The sequence below is a fragment of the Natator depressus genome, chromosome 5, assembly GCF_965152275.1.
Source record: "Natator depressus isolate rNatDep1 chromosome 5, rNatDep2.hap1, whole genome shotgun sequence".
NCBI lineage: Eukaryota > Metazoa > Chordata > Testudines > Cheloniidae > Natator > Natator depressus.
In genome coordinates, this window is record NC_134238.1 from 86760784 (window position 1) to 86774495 (window position 13712).

At 48.3% G+C, this 13712-nt stretch overlaps 1 protein-coding gene across 5 annotated transcripts in view; it reads left to right on the plus strand.

Moving 5' to 3' along the window:
* Positions 1 to 13712, plus strand: part of CDC14B (cell division cycle 14B) — a 68345-nt gene that overhangs the window by 42357 nt on the left and 12276 nt on the right. The window lies entirely within an intron of this gene.

The window sequence follows — 13712 nt, forward strand, 5'->3', positions numbered from 1 at the left end:
AGCCTCGGAACATCCATTTGCCTCCCTTTCCCAGCCTCCCTGGAAGGAGTTGGTGGGACATGCATCTTTGGTGCCGTGCCCGGAGGGCGACCAGGTGGTGGGTCCTCTGGTACCGGTGGGCATGCAAAGTGCCGCGCCTGCCTCCTCACCCTTTCCTGATGAGGCGATTACGACCCCTTCTCCCTCTGTCCCGCAGGGAGACTCTAAAGCCCACCAGGAACAACTGAAAGGGTGGCATCAAACCTCAACCTTCAGGCCAAGGAGGTGGAGGAACCTTCGGACTCCCTCTTCAACATCCTGTCAGCCTCGGTTCCAGGCAGGGTGGCCCTCACACTCCATGAAGGGGTGGCAAAGATTTTGAATGCCTTGTGGCAAACCCCGGCCTCCCTGCCCCCATCTCTAATAGGGCTGAGTGGAAGTACTTTGTGCCCGCCAAGGGGCATGAATACCTGTACGCCCACCCTGCTCCCAACTCCCTGGTGGTAGTCGGTCAACCACAGGGAGAGGCAGGGTCAACCAGCACCCGCTCTGAAAAATAAAGACTCAAGGAGGCTGGACTTGTTTGGGAGAAAGGTTTATTGGTCCTCGAGTTTCCAGTTAAGGGTGGCGAACCACTAGGCTCTCCTGGGTCGGTATGAATTCAATTTGTGGGGCGCTCTACCCAAATTCAAGGACTTCCTCCAGGAGCATGACAGGAAGGAGTTCAAAGCTCAGGTGGAGGAGGGTACAGCGGCCGCCAGGGCAACCCTGCAGGCAGCATCGGATGCTGTGGATACAGCTGTGAGGTCCACGGCCTTCACGGTGTCCATGAGGAGGGCGTCATGGCTCCTGCTGTCTGGGCTGTCCAGTGAGGTGCAGAACTCCTTGCAGGATCTCCCGTTTAATGGCAAGGCCCTGTTTGCGGAACAGATGGACGTGAAACTGCACGACCTGAAAGATTCCCGCGCTATGCTTAAAGACACTTGGCCTATATGTTCCGGCTTTGGCTAGGCCTAAGTTTAAGCCCCAGCAGGCTCCCAGCCAGGCCACTCACTCTAAATACAAGCCTCCTTATAAAAAATCGCAGGACTATAAGAAATGCCCACAGAAGCAGTCCCAATCTGCCCCCCAGCCTGGGTCCTCCAAGGGCAAATAGGCGGGAAAACGGCAGTTTTGACTGGACGCCCGGGGGCGACCTGCCCGTTCACGCCTGGGATCCACCAGCAGTAAAGCTTCCCTTCTCCAACCGGTTGTATGCTTTTCTCCTGGAGTGGTAGCGGCTGACTTCGGACCGTTGGGTCCTCAACAGTCTCCCCGGGCTACACCCTCCAGTTTACCTCTACCCCGCCCAACCACCCTCCGCCCCTGTTCCTTCTGCGGGACCCTTCTCACAAGGCCCTGCTAGAGCAGGAGGTGGGGCAGCTCCTTGGCTTAGGAGCGGTGGAAGGGGTGCCAGCGGAGTTCAAACACAAGGGGTACTACTCCTGCTATTTCCTTATCCCAAAGGCCAAAGAGGGGCTCAGGCCCATCCTGTACCTGTGAGGCTTGAACCAGTACATGGTAAAGCTCAAATTTCTCATGGTCTCTCTAGCCTCCATCATCCCCTCCCTGGATCCCAGGGACTGGTATGCCGCCCTCCAGGACGCATACTTCCATATTCATATATTCAAGGGGCACAGGCGCTTCCTCCATTTCATGGTCGGGCAGGAGCACTACCAATTTACGGTCCTCCCATTTGGCCTGTCCACTGCTCCCAGGATATTCACAAAGTGCATGTCTGTGGCGACGGCCTACCTCAGACGTTGTGGGGTTCAGATCTTCCCCTATCTAGATGACTGGCTGGTCAAGGGCAGCTCCCAGTCACAGGTGTGAGATCACGTGTTGCTCCTACTGTCCACATGTGCCACCCCGAGCTAGTACAGTGCATAGAGTTTATTGGGGCAGTCCTGGACGCAACATTGGCCAGGGCCTCCCTTCCACTGGACAGATTCGAGTCCCTGAAAGGGCTCATCGACACAGTCACCAGGTTGCCCGTGACGACAACCAGAGCGTGTCTCCAGCTCCTAGGTCACGTTGGCGTGCACATATGTGGTTCACCACTCCAGACTCAGGATGAGGCCCCTCCAGCTCTGGTTGGCCTTGGTGTTCTCCCAGGCCAAAGACAGAATGGACAAGGGCCTCACGGTGCCCGAGCTGGTGCTCACCTCCGTACAATGGTGGCCCTCCCGGGGAACATGCTCCATGGGGTCCTGTTCAGGGGCAGGCCCCTGTCGGTGGAGATGTGTCCAACGCATTGGACCTGGGGTGGGGAGCCCATGTGGAGGATGTTCAGACCCAAGGTCTGTGGTCCGCGCAGGACCTTGCCCTGCATATAAACGTCAAGGAGCTCAGGGTGGTCCAGCTGCCATGCGTAGCCTTCCGCTCATACCTGGAGGGCAGAGTAGTCAGGGTTCTCATGGACAACACGGCCTTGATGTTTTACATCAACAGGCAAGGTGGGGCCCACTCTTCTGCCCGGAATCCCTCAGGCTGTGGGACTTCTGTATAGCTCACGACATTTGCCTACCACCTACCTGGCACCCAGAACTTGCAGGCGGATTGCCTGAGCCAAGACTTCTCTCCGCATGAGTGGTCTCTACACCCAGAGGTGGTGCATGGACTTTTCCAAGAGTGGGGAACTCCCCAGGTGGACCTGTTCGTGACTTGGCAGATCCACAGGGGCTCTGGTTCTACTCCTGGGCGGGGCTGGGAGTGGGCGCTGTCTCCGATGCCTTCCTCCTATCCTGGTCAGGCCAGCTTCTCTATGCCTTCCCCCCGATCCTACTGATCGGCAAGGTCCTGGAAAAGGTAAAGACGGACAGGGCCCAGGTCTTCCTGATTTGCCCCAGCGTGGCCCACGCAACATTGGTACGGAACCCCCATGAGCCTGGCGGTTGCCCTGCTGTGGCCGTTGCTGTCCCGCCCGGACCTGCTCTCCCAGGACCAGGGCCGCCTTCTCCACCCCAACCTAGCGGCACTCCACCTCACGGCGTGGCTGCTCAATGGTTAGGCTGGGAGGAAAGGATGTGCTCGGAAGGGGTTTACCACGTAGTCTTGAAAAGCAGGTGACCCTCCATGCATTGAGCCTACTTGGCAAAGTGGTCTCGGTTTTCCCGATGGGTGGCTGAGCAGGGCGTTTCCCCTGTGGCTGCCCCGATCCAGCTCATTTTGGACTACCTTCTTCACCTTAGAGCCCAGGGCCTGGCACCCTCATCTGTCAAGGTGCACTTGGCAGCCATATCGGTCTTCCACCCACTAGTGCAGGGGCACATGGTATTCTCCCATGCTATGACTGGCCGATTCCTTAAGGGATTGGATCATCTCTTCCCGTATGTTAGGTCCCCTGTCCCGCAGTGGGACCTGAACTTGGTGCTGGCCCGGTTGATGGGTCCCCCCTTTGAGCCGTTAGCTACATGCTTCTGGTCGCACCTCTTGTGGAAGGTAGCCTTCCTAGTGGCAATCACGTCTGCTAGATGGGTCTCGGAATTCATGGCCCTGATCTCGGAGCCCCTGTATACGATGTTCCATAAAGATAAGGTCCAGCTCTGTCCACATCTTTCATTCCTCCCAAAGGTGGTCTCTGCCTACCACGTGGGTCAGGACATTTTTCCTGCCAGTCCTCTGCCCCAAGCCTCATGCATCCAGAGAGGAGCGCCGACCCCACACGCTGGATGTGGAATGGGCTCTGGCCTTTTACCTGGAATGGACTAAGCCGTTCAGGAAGTCTTTGCAGCTGTTCATAGCCTCAGCCGAAAGCATGAGGGGTCGGCCGATCTCCACTCAATGGCTCTCCAACTGGAGCACCTCATGCATCTGTACCTGTTATGATCTGGTAGGAATCCCTCCGCCGTTGATTGTGAGGGCACACTCGACTAGGGCACAAGCCTTGTTGGCTGCCTTTTTAGTCCATATCCCCCATTCAGGACATTTGCAGGGCTGACACGTGGTCTTCAATTCACACGTTCACCTCGCATTATGCAGTCGTCTCCCAGACCACGGAAGATGTCGGGTTTGGCGGGGCTGTGCTCTGTCCCGACAATTTGTGAACTCCTACCCACCTCCAACAGATATAGCTTGGAATCACCTATTGTGGAATACACATGAGCAATCACTTGAAGAAAAGACAGTTACCTTTTCTGTAACTGGTGTTCTTCGAGATGTGTTGTTCATGTCTATTCCACATCCTGCCCTCCTTCCCCTCTGTCGGAGTTGTTTGGCAAGAAGGAACTGAGGGTGGGGGGAGCACCATGGAGGCGCCACTCTAGGGGTCGCTAGGGGCACTCCCCTACGGGTACTGCTAGGTGAAAAACTTCATGCACCGGTACACGTGGCGAGCACGCACACCTGTTGTGGAATAGATGTGAGTAACACATCTTGAAGAACACCAGTTACGGAAAAGGTAACTGTCTTTTCACTTTGAATTTATGATCTTTTTTGGTGGGTTTTTCCCTACCCCTAAAAAGACCCCCAACACCTCAACTTTTTGGATAAGTAAGGTGTATGCACCAGAGAAATTTGCCTGATAAATCACTGCACATTCCTCTCCCTTTGTGTAAGTCTTGTCACTGTGGAGTTTGCTTGTGTAGAGAACTCTGACCCAGCAAGAATAATTACTCTGGTAGCACACTAAAAACTTTAGTTGCTGATGGAAAAAGTGGGTCCAAAATGTAATATCCTAGAGTGGTAAGCATAGTTTAAAACAGTCTTCTGTGCTTTCATGTTTAAACATTAAAGCTAAGCCTTTCAGGCTGCTGCTACTTTGGCCTCACCACAGCACCCAAAAAAGTAAGAATCTGCTCTAAAGTTAAGGAAGAAAAATACCCAAGCAATAATCAGAGTCCTTGGAGTGCTGTCAATTCTTGATCAGGTGGCACACCCCTATAGCTGGAAACCCTACCATCAAAAAAGAAAGACTTATCTTTTATTAAGGAAGAAAATTCAGACTAAAAATGTCCATCCACTAAATGAAGAAAATGGTGCCATTCTACTGTTAAAAACCCAATTGTCATATTAATCTTAGCTAGCTAAGATCTTTAGTAGTCTACAAAGAAGACTTAGGCAGAGAATAGGCACCCATTTAGTCACCTAAATAAATACCTGATTTTCAAAGGTTCTGAATTGAGATTAGTAGGAGCTGCTAGGGTCTCTCAGTACTTTTGAAAACCAAGTCTTTTACTTAGGCATCTAAGTATAGATTTAAAAACTGGACTGTAGGCACCCATTCTTTTAAAACCTTGGTCTTCATTTTCCTATAGCATATAAGAAATCTCTACAAACTCTAGACAGTCCAGAGGAGAGATGCTCCTGTATGTCTCTTCCCAGTGAAGCTTGAAATTAAAATGTTTTCGTACCTTTGCTGATTTCCTGTCTTCATTTCATGTACATAAGAACAGCCATACTGGGTCAGACCAAAAGTCCATCTAGCCCAGTATCCTGTCTTCCAACAGTGGCCAGTGCTAGGTGCTTCAGAGGGAATGAACAGAACAGGTAAATCAAGTGATCTATCCCCTGTTGCCTATTCCCACATTAGCTTACTAGCATTTTAGGGGATTTTTAGAGTATTGACATACTAGTTGATTAAAAAAAAGTGTGAAGTTTGGACCTACCAGCCTTGCTGTTGTCCCATTTATGTCCAGTTTAACAATTCTTGGCTTGTTAAGATGCTGTGTTCTCGCCGGAACATAAGTAGTGTCTTTTGAATAATGAAGGTACTTCTGTTTAATATAGGGTGCCTTTTGAAAACCTAAGGTTCTGAGCAATGGAACAACAAAGTGAAGGTTCCATTACAGATTAATTATAAATGGAGACTCCTTGCACTACAGTACAACTGCTGCTCAAATACAGTGTCCACAAGTCTAGAAGGATGTTGATAAATTGGTGATGGTTCAGAGAAGAGTCTTGAGAATGATTAAAGGATTGGAACACATGTCTTGTAGTGATAAGCTTAAGGAGCTCAATCTATTTAGCTTATCAAGAGAAGGTTAAGGGATGGTTTGTTCACACTATTTAAGTACCTTTTTGGGGAGCAGAAATTTGATAATAGGGGCACTCTTCAATATAGCAGACAAAAGTGTAACAAGAACCAGTGGTTGGAAGAGTTAAAGCTAGACAAATTCAGACTAGAAATAAGATGCAAACTTTTAAGTGAGAATAATTAACCATTGGACCAACTTACCCAGGGTTGTGGTGGATTCTCCAACACTGGCAATTTTCAGATCAAGATTGGATGTTTTTCTAAAAGATATGCTCTAGTTCAACCAGAGCTATTGGACTTGAAGCAGGAGCTGATACTGAGATGTCCTGTGTTATATAGGAGGTCAGACTAGATGTTCAGAAAGGTCCCTTCTGGCCTTAAAAATCTATGAATGTGTGAAATAATGGATGTATATGTAACTGAAAGAATTGTACATTTTCCTATAGTTAAGCCTTAGACCTAGAAGCAGGATTAAGTTTCTTATGGAGAGTCATCCTAACTTCACAGTGTCATTGAAGAGCATATGTCCTTCAGATAAAATTCATAACCAACAAATGATCAAAATTGCTAACATATTTGCTTTAATGCTTTTTCATATTTGCAGATCTGTATTAACTGCACAAAACATAACGTAGGTGTTAAGGTTACACAGTTAAATATAAAAGCTAGGGAAAGCAAAAATTGATTCCTATAGTAATGTTAATTTGGCCACATTATGCATATTTAGTAATATGTTACATTTAGGTTCCTATCAAATTCACAGCCATGAAAAATGCTTTACGGATTGTGAAATCTGGTCTTCCATGCGCTTTTACCCTATAATACACAAATTTCATGGGGGAGACTAGCGTTTCTCAAATTGAGGATCCTGGGAGTTGGCGGGGAGGGGGGTGTCTCAAGGTTATTTTAGGGGGTTGTGGTATTACCACCCTTACTTCTGCACTGCCTTCAGAGCTGGGTGGCCGGGGAGCGGCGGCTGTTGACTGAGGGCCCAGCTCTCCAGGCAGCAGCACAGACGTTAGGGTGACAATACCATACCATGCCCTCCTTCCTTCTGCGCTGTTGCTGGAGGCAGGTCTGCCTTCAGAGCTGGGCTCCCGGCCAGCAGCCACCGCCCTTCATCTTCCCAGCACTGCTGCCCACAGTAGCAGTGCAGAAGTAAGGGCAGCAATACCACAACCTCCCCTACAATAACCTTGCAACCTCCCTGCAACTCTTTTTTGGGTCAGGATCCCTACAATTACAGCATGGTGAAATTTCAGGTTTAAATAGCTGAAATCATGAAATTTACAATTTTAAAAATCCTATGATTATGAAACTAGCCAAAATGGACAATGAATTTGGTAGGGCCCTAGTTATATTCCTGCTTTCCTAGCTAAATGTGTACCTGAATTTCTGTATGTTTTACATTGTCCAGACCATAAAATATAAAGAACGTTCAATGTGGCAGAGTTAACATTCAATGTGGGAACATTTACTCAGCTTCCTTAACTTAACCTTGGTGTTGCATTAGCCAGCTAGTTTTTCTACTTATAGACTGACAATGCTGGAGATGTTCTAATTTTATTTATATATGGGATGGGGAGATTGCTTTTATGCTGCTTTAATGTTAATATTTAAGCCCTGCTAAGAGTAAAACAAGTTTCTCTCACTATTTCCTTTCTGTCGACACAAGCAAGAATAAATCCTGTTGTAACATGACTTGGCCATAGAAACATTTAAGAATGATTATTTTTGTGGGGTAGGCAGGGTCTATTGTTCCAGTTAAGCTTTGAAGTGATTAGTTTGGTGGAGAGGGAATGCCAGCATTCTTTGCTGTTAGTATTGTTTGCTTGGAGACAACTTTCTTGCCAAACTGAATTAACAAAGTGTCAGCAGATCAGTTCACATTGTAATGATTGTACCAAAGCAGTGAAAAGACACCACTGATATTTAATATGAAAGCTTAGAATTTACATAATGTTTGATAATGCAATATAAATTACAGAGACCTTACATTTTTTGGAATCTGCGGGTTTTTTTACTTCGTTACTTCCTTTTTTTTTTTTTTTTTTTACTCTGGAACTGTCTGGGACATTTTCTTCCATTACTTTGTGTATGGTTATGAGTTGTCATTGTGAATGTTTGCTTTGGTATCAATAGAGTAGTCAGTGTTAATTTCATTCCTCTCCTTTGTATGGTTCTGTGGGTAAAGTGGCTGCGTTCAACTTGGTGTGGTCTCCAGGCACCTGTCTTATTCCTAAATAAAAGTTCGGAGATAAAATATCTGCCCTGGAAATTTTTTTTAAAAAACTGTATGTCAGTGCTAAGATGTTGCTAACTGACCAGCATTTCTGGTGCCAGCACAAGGGTCAGTCCCTGAGGCAGTGTATAGATTGTGTGGCTTTCGCTTTCCATTGCACCCAAAGATCCAGAAAAGAGAGGATGCTGAAGCATCCATCATCTGCTATCAATGGAGAAGGCTATGAGGCAAATATTCCTGCATCTGCAGAGGAACCATTCTGAGCATGGAACCTCAGTGAGATCTGGCGGTGGCTCCAAAGTAGGGGCAGACTAGATCTTTGACCTAACAACCCCCAAGAACGCAATGAAGGGTAACTGGAGCTGGATGCTTCTCCGTTTTTGACACTTAAGAGTTTTTCGTTTTCACTATGACATTTCCTTTCGGTCCTATTTACAGAAGTCTTGCAGAGAGGATTCTGGGGGCAAGTGTACAAAGATTAAGGGAGAAAGCCTGATGCTAATGGACATAGGAAGGATGGTATTTCAATTGATGTTTCATGAAGAGGAAGTTACCTCGAGTACATGAGCTTGAAATGAAAGAAAACCAATATCCTATTTTAGAGGAGAAAGTAGTGCTGGTTCCTTGATTAATACCTTTTTTCTGGACTGAGGCAAGATATTTCTGTATGTACTTCCTCCATTATTTTTTTAATATCCAGGGTGCTCATGAACACTAAATGCTCAAAGATTGAGCAACAGTAGTACCCATGATTTGTACTCATCAGTTCTGCTACTCAGGTCAGTAAGACATCCAGTTCTTCTTCTTATTTCTGAATGAGGAACTGAAATAGGATCAGATTCTGTATCTGGATCATTACACAAAACCTCGATAGTCCATAGAGATTCAAGGCTGGCCATGCTGTCCTCAGGGCACCTTACTTCTTCTGTAGTTCCTTGTTAGTATGGCTACCGTAGAACTGAGCTGATAAGACTGCTTCTTGTAGCAACTGCCTCTGAACATGGAGTTGCTTTGCTCAGTTCAGAGTTGATGCATCTCCAACAACACTGTAGGATAGTTCTCTTCCTTTGTCCCTTCCCAGGCATGAATCCCCAAAATGTGATACATGTTTTCATAGTTACAAATTCACGATGCGCAGGGAGTCAGCCTGATAGGCAGCTGGCCTAGTGGTCCAGCAGTGGTTCCATCATTCTTTCTGGTCTGATCATTCTAGAGGGGGCCCTGGCTGAGTCATCTGTAGAGGGCCTCAATCCCTCTTGAGGGCATCTTCCACTCCCCTTAAGGTTCTGTCACAGCACAGGTACAGGGGAGCGCGGTGGAAGGACCCAAGGCCCTAGAGGGGCATTACAATATCTGGGCCACTCTCTGGTTCATCCCAAGTTATACTCCCACTGCTTCCTACTAAGCTGTGGCTCCTCTGGGGCATGGTCACAAGCTCAGGGGTATCTGTTTGTCCCACTGACAGAGTAATGTTCCATTCTTCACAGACTGTTGTGGGTTTCTAGCTCCCAAAGCGGGAGGAGAGAGAATCAGGATCCCTGCTCCCAGATTAGCTTTAGGAATGCTGCAACTGCTGCTCTCACAGCTCCAGGCATCAGTCTGACTTTCCGGTGCAACCTGGTGGACTTTCACCTTGCCCCTGGGCCACCAGGGTCCTTCTAAACTATCCCTCCAACTGGAGCACGCCCTGTAGCTGCTGAGGGGTGAGGCCTACCTCGCCCAGTACTGCTCTGTGCCTTGCACTGGTTTTAATGTGGGGTTTGTTAAACACCATCACATCATAATAGAACAAATAGAAGGCATAATATACATAGGGGAAGCTCATTAATAATGTTTCAGTGAATAAACAGCAGTGGACTCGTTTTACCTCTTATTTACCTCTTCAGTATAGGAATTTTGCCAGAGTAGTTATGCATACAAAAAAATACATATTTGATCCTTCAGTTGCAGAATGTGGTGTTTCCCTTCAAATTAGTTAAGCAGAAAACTGACTGCTTTGGGCTTATCTACACTAAAATTAATGTATTTGTTATAATCCTCAACCCCTTGTGTGCCCATTGTGGTAGGGAATGTCTTTCAAACTGTTTGTGAAACAGCCAGCACAGTGGGTCCAAAATCCCAAAATGGGTCTCAGGGCGCAATCATAGCTTATTAATATATCTGTCATGGGAGGGACCCTGCTTCAGTACAGTTTTCCTCTGGTATGGTGAAAGCATGATTCTTTCTTGCATGTTAGACTTTACATGAATGAGAAAAAGTAGAATGATTAATTATCACTTGTATAATGGCTGTAAAACGTGTATCTGTTTTATGGGTTCTTATGGTTTGTTTAGTTAGTGTTTAGGGTTTGATAGTATAGTTCAGGAAAGTGTAGAGAAAAAGAGAGCTGCTTACCTAAATCACAGCAGGGGAAAGTGAGGAATGAGGGTTTAATTGTGTGCCTACCACTAGCAAAGTAGTGAGCAATTCATAATTTTTGAAAATCTGTAACTAGAAATTCTTTGAGTGATGGTCCCTATGTATATTCCACTTGAGGTGGACAAGCATTCCATGCTCTGGAGATTGGAAGACTTTTTTGATAGAAGTGATTTTTTTTATTGCAGTGATAGCAGGGCCTGCATCTACCCCCCCATCCCCTGGTGCTCTGAACCAAGGGCATAAGGGGTGAGGTGGGCCAACTGCCCTCCATTTTCTTTCTACCACCCATGGTCTGAGATTGAACCCCTACAGCAGGGGTGAGCAAACTTTTTGACCCAAGGGCCACATCGGGGTTGCAAAACTGTATTGAGTGCCAGGTAGGGAAGGCCTCCCCAAACAGCCTGGCCCCCGCCCCCTATCCAGCCCCCCCTGCTCCTTGTCCCCTGACGCCCCCTCCCAGGACCCCTGCTCCTGACTGCCCCCTGGGACTCCACCCCCTATCCAAACACCCCCACTCCCTGTCCCCTGACTGCCCCGACCCCTATCCACACCCCAGCCCCCTGGGACTCCACCCCCTATCCAACTGACTTCTGCTCCTCATCCCCTGACTTCCCTCTCCCAGGACCCCCCCCCCCACTAACTGCCCCCAGGATCCCAACCCCCCCGCTCCCTGTCCCCTGATTGCCCCCCCCCGCAACTGCTATCTACACCCCTGCCCCCTGACAGGCCCCCCGGGGCTCCCACCCCCCTATCCAACCCTCGCTGTTCCCTGATGTCCCCAACTCCTATCCACACCCCTGCCTCCTGACAGGCCCCCCGGTACTCCCATTCCCAACCCTCCCTGTTCCCCGTCCCCTGACTGCCCCCCCAGAACCTCCACCCCATCCAACTGCCCTCTGCTCCCTGACTGTCCCCCAGGACTCCCTGCCCCCTTACCATGCTCCTGAGAGCAGCAGGAGCACGCCGCCCGGCCAGAGCCAGTGCGCTCCCTGCACTGCCCAGTAGGAGCGGCGGGCCAGAGTGCTGCCCACATGGGGCTGGGGGCGAGCCTCCCCGGCCGGGAGCTCAGGGGCCGGGCAGGATGGTCCCGCGGGCCGGATGTGGCCCGTAGGCCATAGTTTCCCCACCTCTGCCCTACAGTGTTCGCAGCTTTGCTAGCATTCCTGCTTTAAATTAAAGTTTTTCTGTAGATATACCTTTTTCTTGATAGCTAGTTTTAGTGATAGGGTTAGTAGGCATTCGGGGGCTCCCCCCGTCCCCTGGCCCCGTTTGAGGTACTTAGTATGCCCGAGATCCCTGTTTTCAAGTGCTGCATTGCCTGCCCTCAGTCCTTCCTGGTTAGTGACTTCCACAATGCTTGTTTGTATTGCTTTGGGGAGTCCCACATCCCTTCCAAGTGCAATATTTGTCATTCCTTTCCCCTCCAAATCTGGCAATCTCAAGAGCTCTCTCACAGAAGATTTGTGACTGATGCTTGATAACATCCCAGTCCTATCCTAGGGCATCGGTCCTGGAATCTCAGGACTCAGTCCTCCAGCAAGCTTGAGACCAAGATAGAGACTCCACCGATGGTACTGAGATGCAAGATTAGCTCCATGAGAGGCTCCAGAAATCCTTTTGGTGGGATCCTTGAGAGCTGTAAACCAGTTCTCCTGTCACTCGGCACCCAGGCTCCATTTGGTGGCTACTTAACCTGTTTCTTTCAGGTGTGGCATCAGATCATGTCGGACAGATAGTTCTAGAGACTAACACCAGCAAATGCTATACAATAAAATTTCTGTCAATCCCTATCTCAAAACCCTTTTCCCTATCTTTTTCATCCTTCTTCATGGATCCCTCTCACAAGAGGACTCTTAGCTGGAGCTGGGAGTCTACCTCTTGACTATGTGCTATAGAACTGGTCCATCCTCAGCATGGGGGAAGGGCTGCTATTCAAGATACTTCCTCATACCCAAGAAGCAGGGAGGCTGGAGACCCATTCTGGATCGAAAACAACTGAATATCTTCATCTGCTGATCAAGATTCAGAATGGTCACCCTGGCCTCTATAATCCCCTCTCTAAACAAAGACAACTGATTTGCAACTCTAGATTTGAAGAATGCCTATTTCTACATAGATGTTCACCCAGCACACAGAAGGTTGCTTCGCTTTATGGTGAGCCTAGATCACTACCAGTACAGAAAGCTTTCCTTCCCTCTCTTGATCGCCCAAGGGTTTTCATGAAGGCACTGTCTGTGATGACACCATATCTGCATCACCAGGGCACCCCAGTATTTCCCTACCTCAACAACTGGCTGCTCATAAATCAGTTATACGGGGAAGGAGGTACAGTTGGCGGCTCTATCCCTACTTATCTTCCTTCAATCCTCATAGCTTTAAGGGAAACCTAAAAATGTCCACTTTAGTTTCTGTGCAAACTATAGACTTTTACTGGAGCAATTTTTGGATTTGATAACAGCCAAAGCATACTTACCCCAGGACGGATTGCAAGCAAGCTCTGAGGGACCGCATCGCGCAGCTATGGCTGAGCCCTCAGACAACAGTGCAGTCCTGCCTGGTCCTTCTAGGCCATATGGTGTCCTTTGTGATATCCTTCACAAGATTCCATTCTGTGGAATCATCAGGTGTGGTTGCAAACAGTTTATGCTCTGAGTAGAGACAAGCTGGGCAAGCGAGCTTCAGTTCCTCACAGTGTTTTCAAGATCTTTGGCCTGGTGGGAAAAGAGAAGCTGTGTGTGTAATGGTTACCTTTGTTCACCTCCACCCATGAAGAAATTAATTGCAGATGCCTCCCTATTGGGCTATGGAGCACATCTGGATGAACAGGTGGCTCAAGGTTCTTGGACTTGGCAAGATTCAAGCTTCACATGTCTCCTCCAACTGCAAGCAGTACTCAAAGCCTACAGAAGGCTTCTGCCTTTCATCCGTGCCCTACATATTCAGTATGTTGGGCAATATGACTACAGTATAGTACATGAACAGACATGAAGGGGAGCAGTCCACCACTCTTTGCATGAAGGTGATCAAACTCTTGAATTGGTATATATGACACCAGATCAC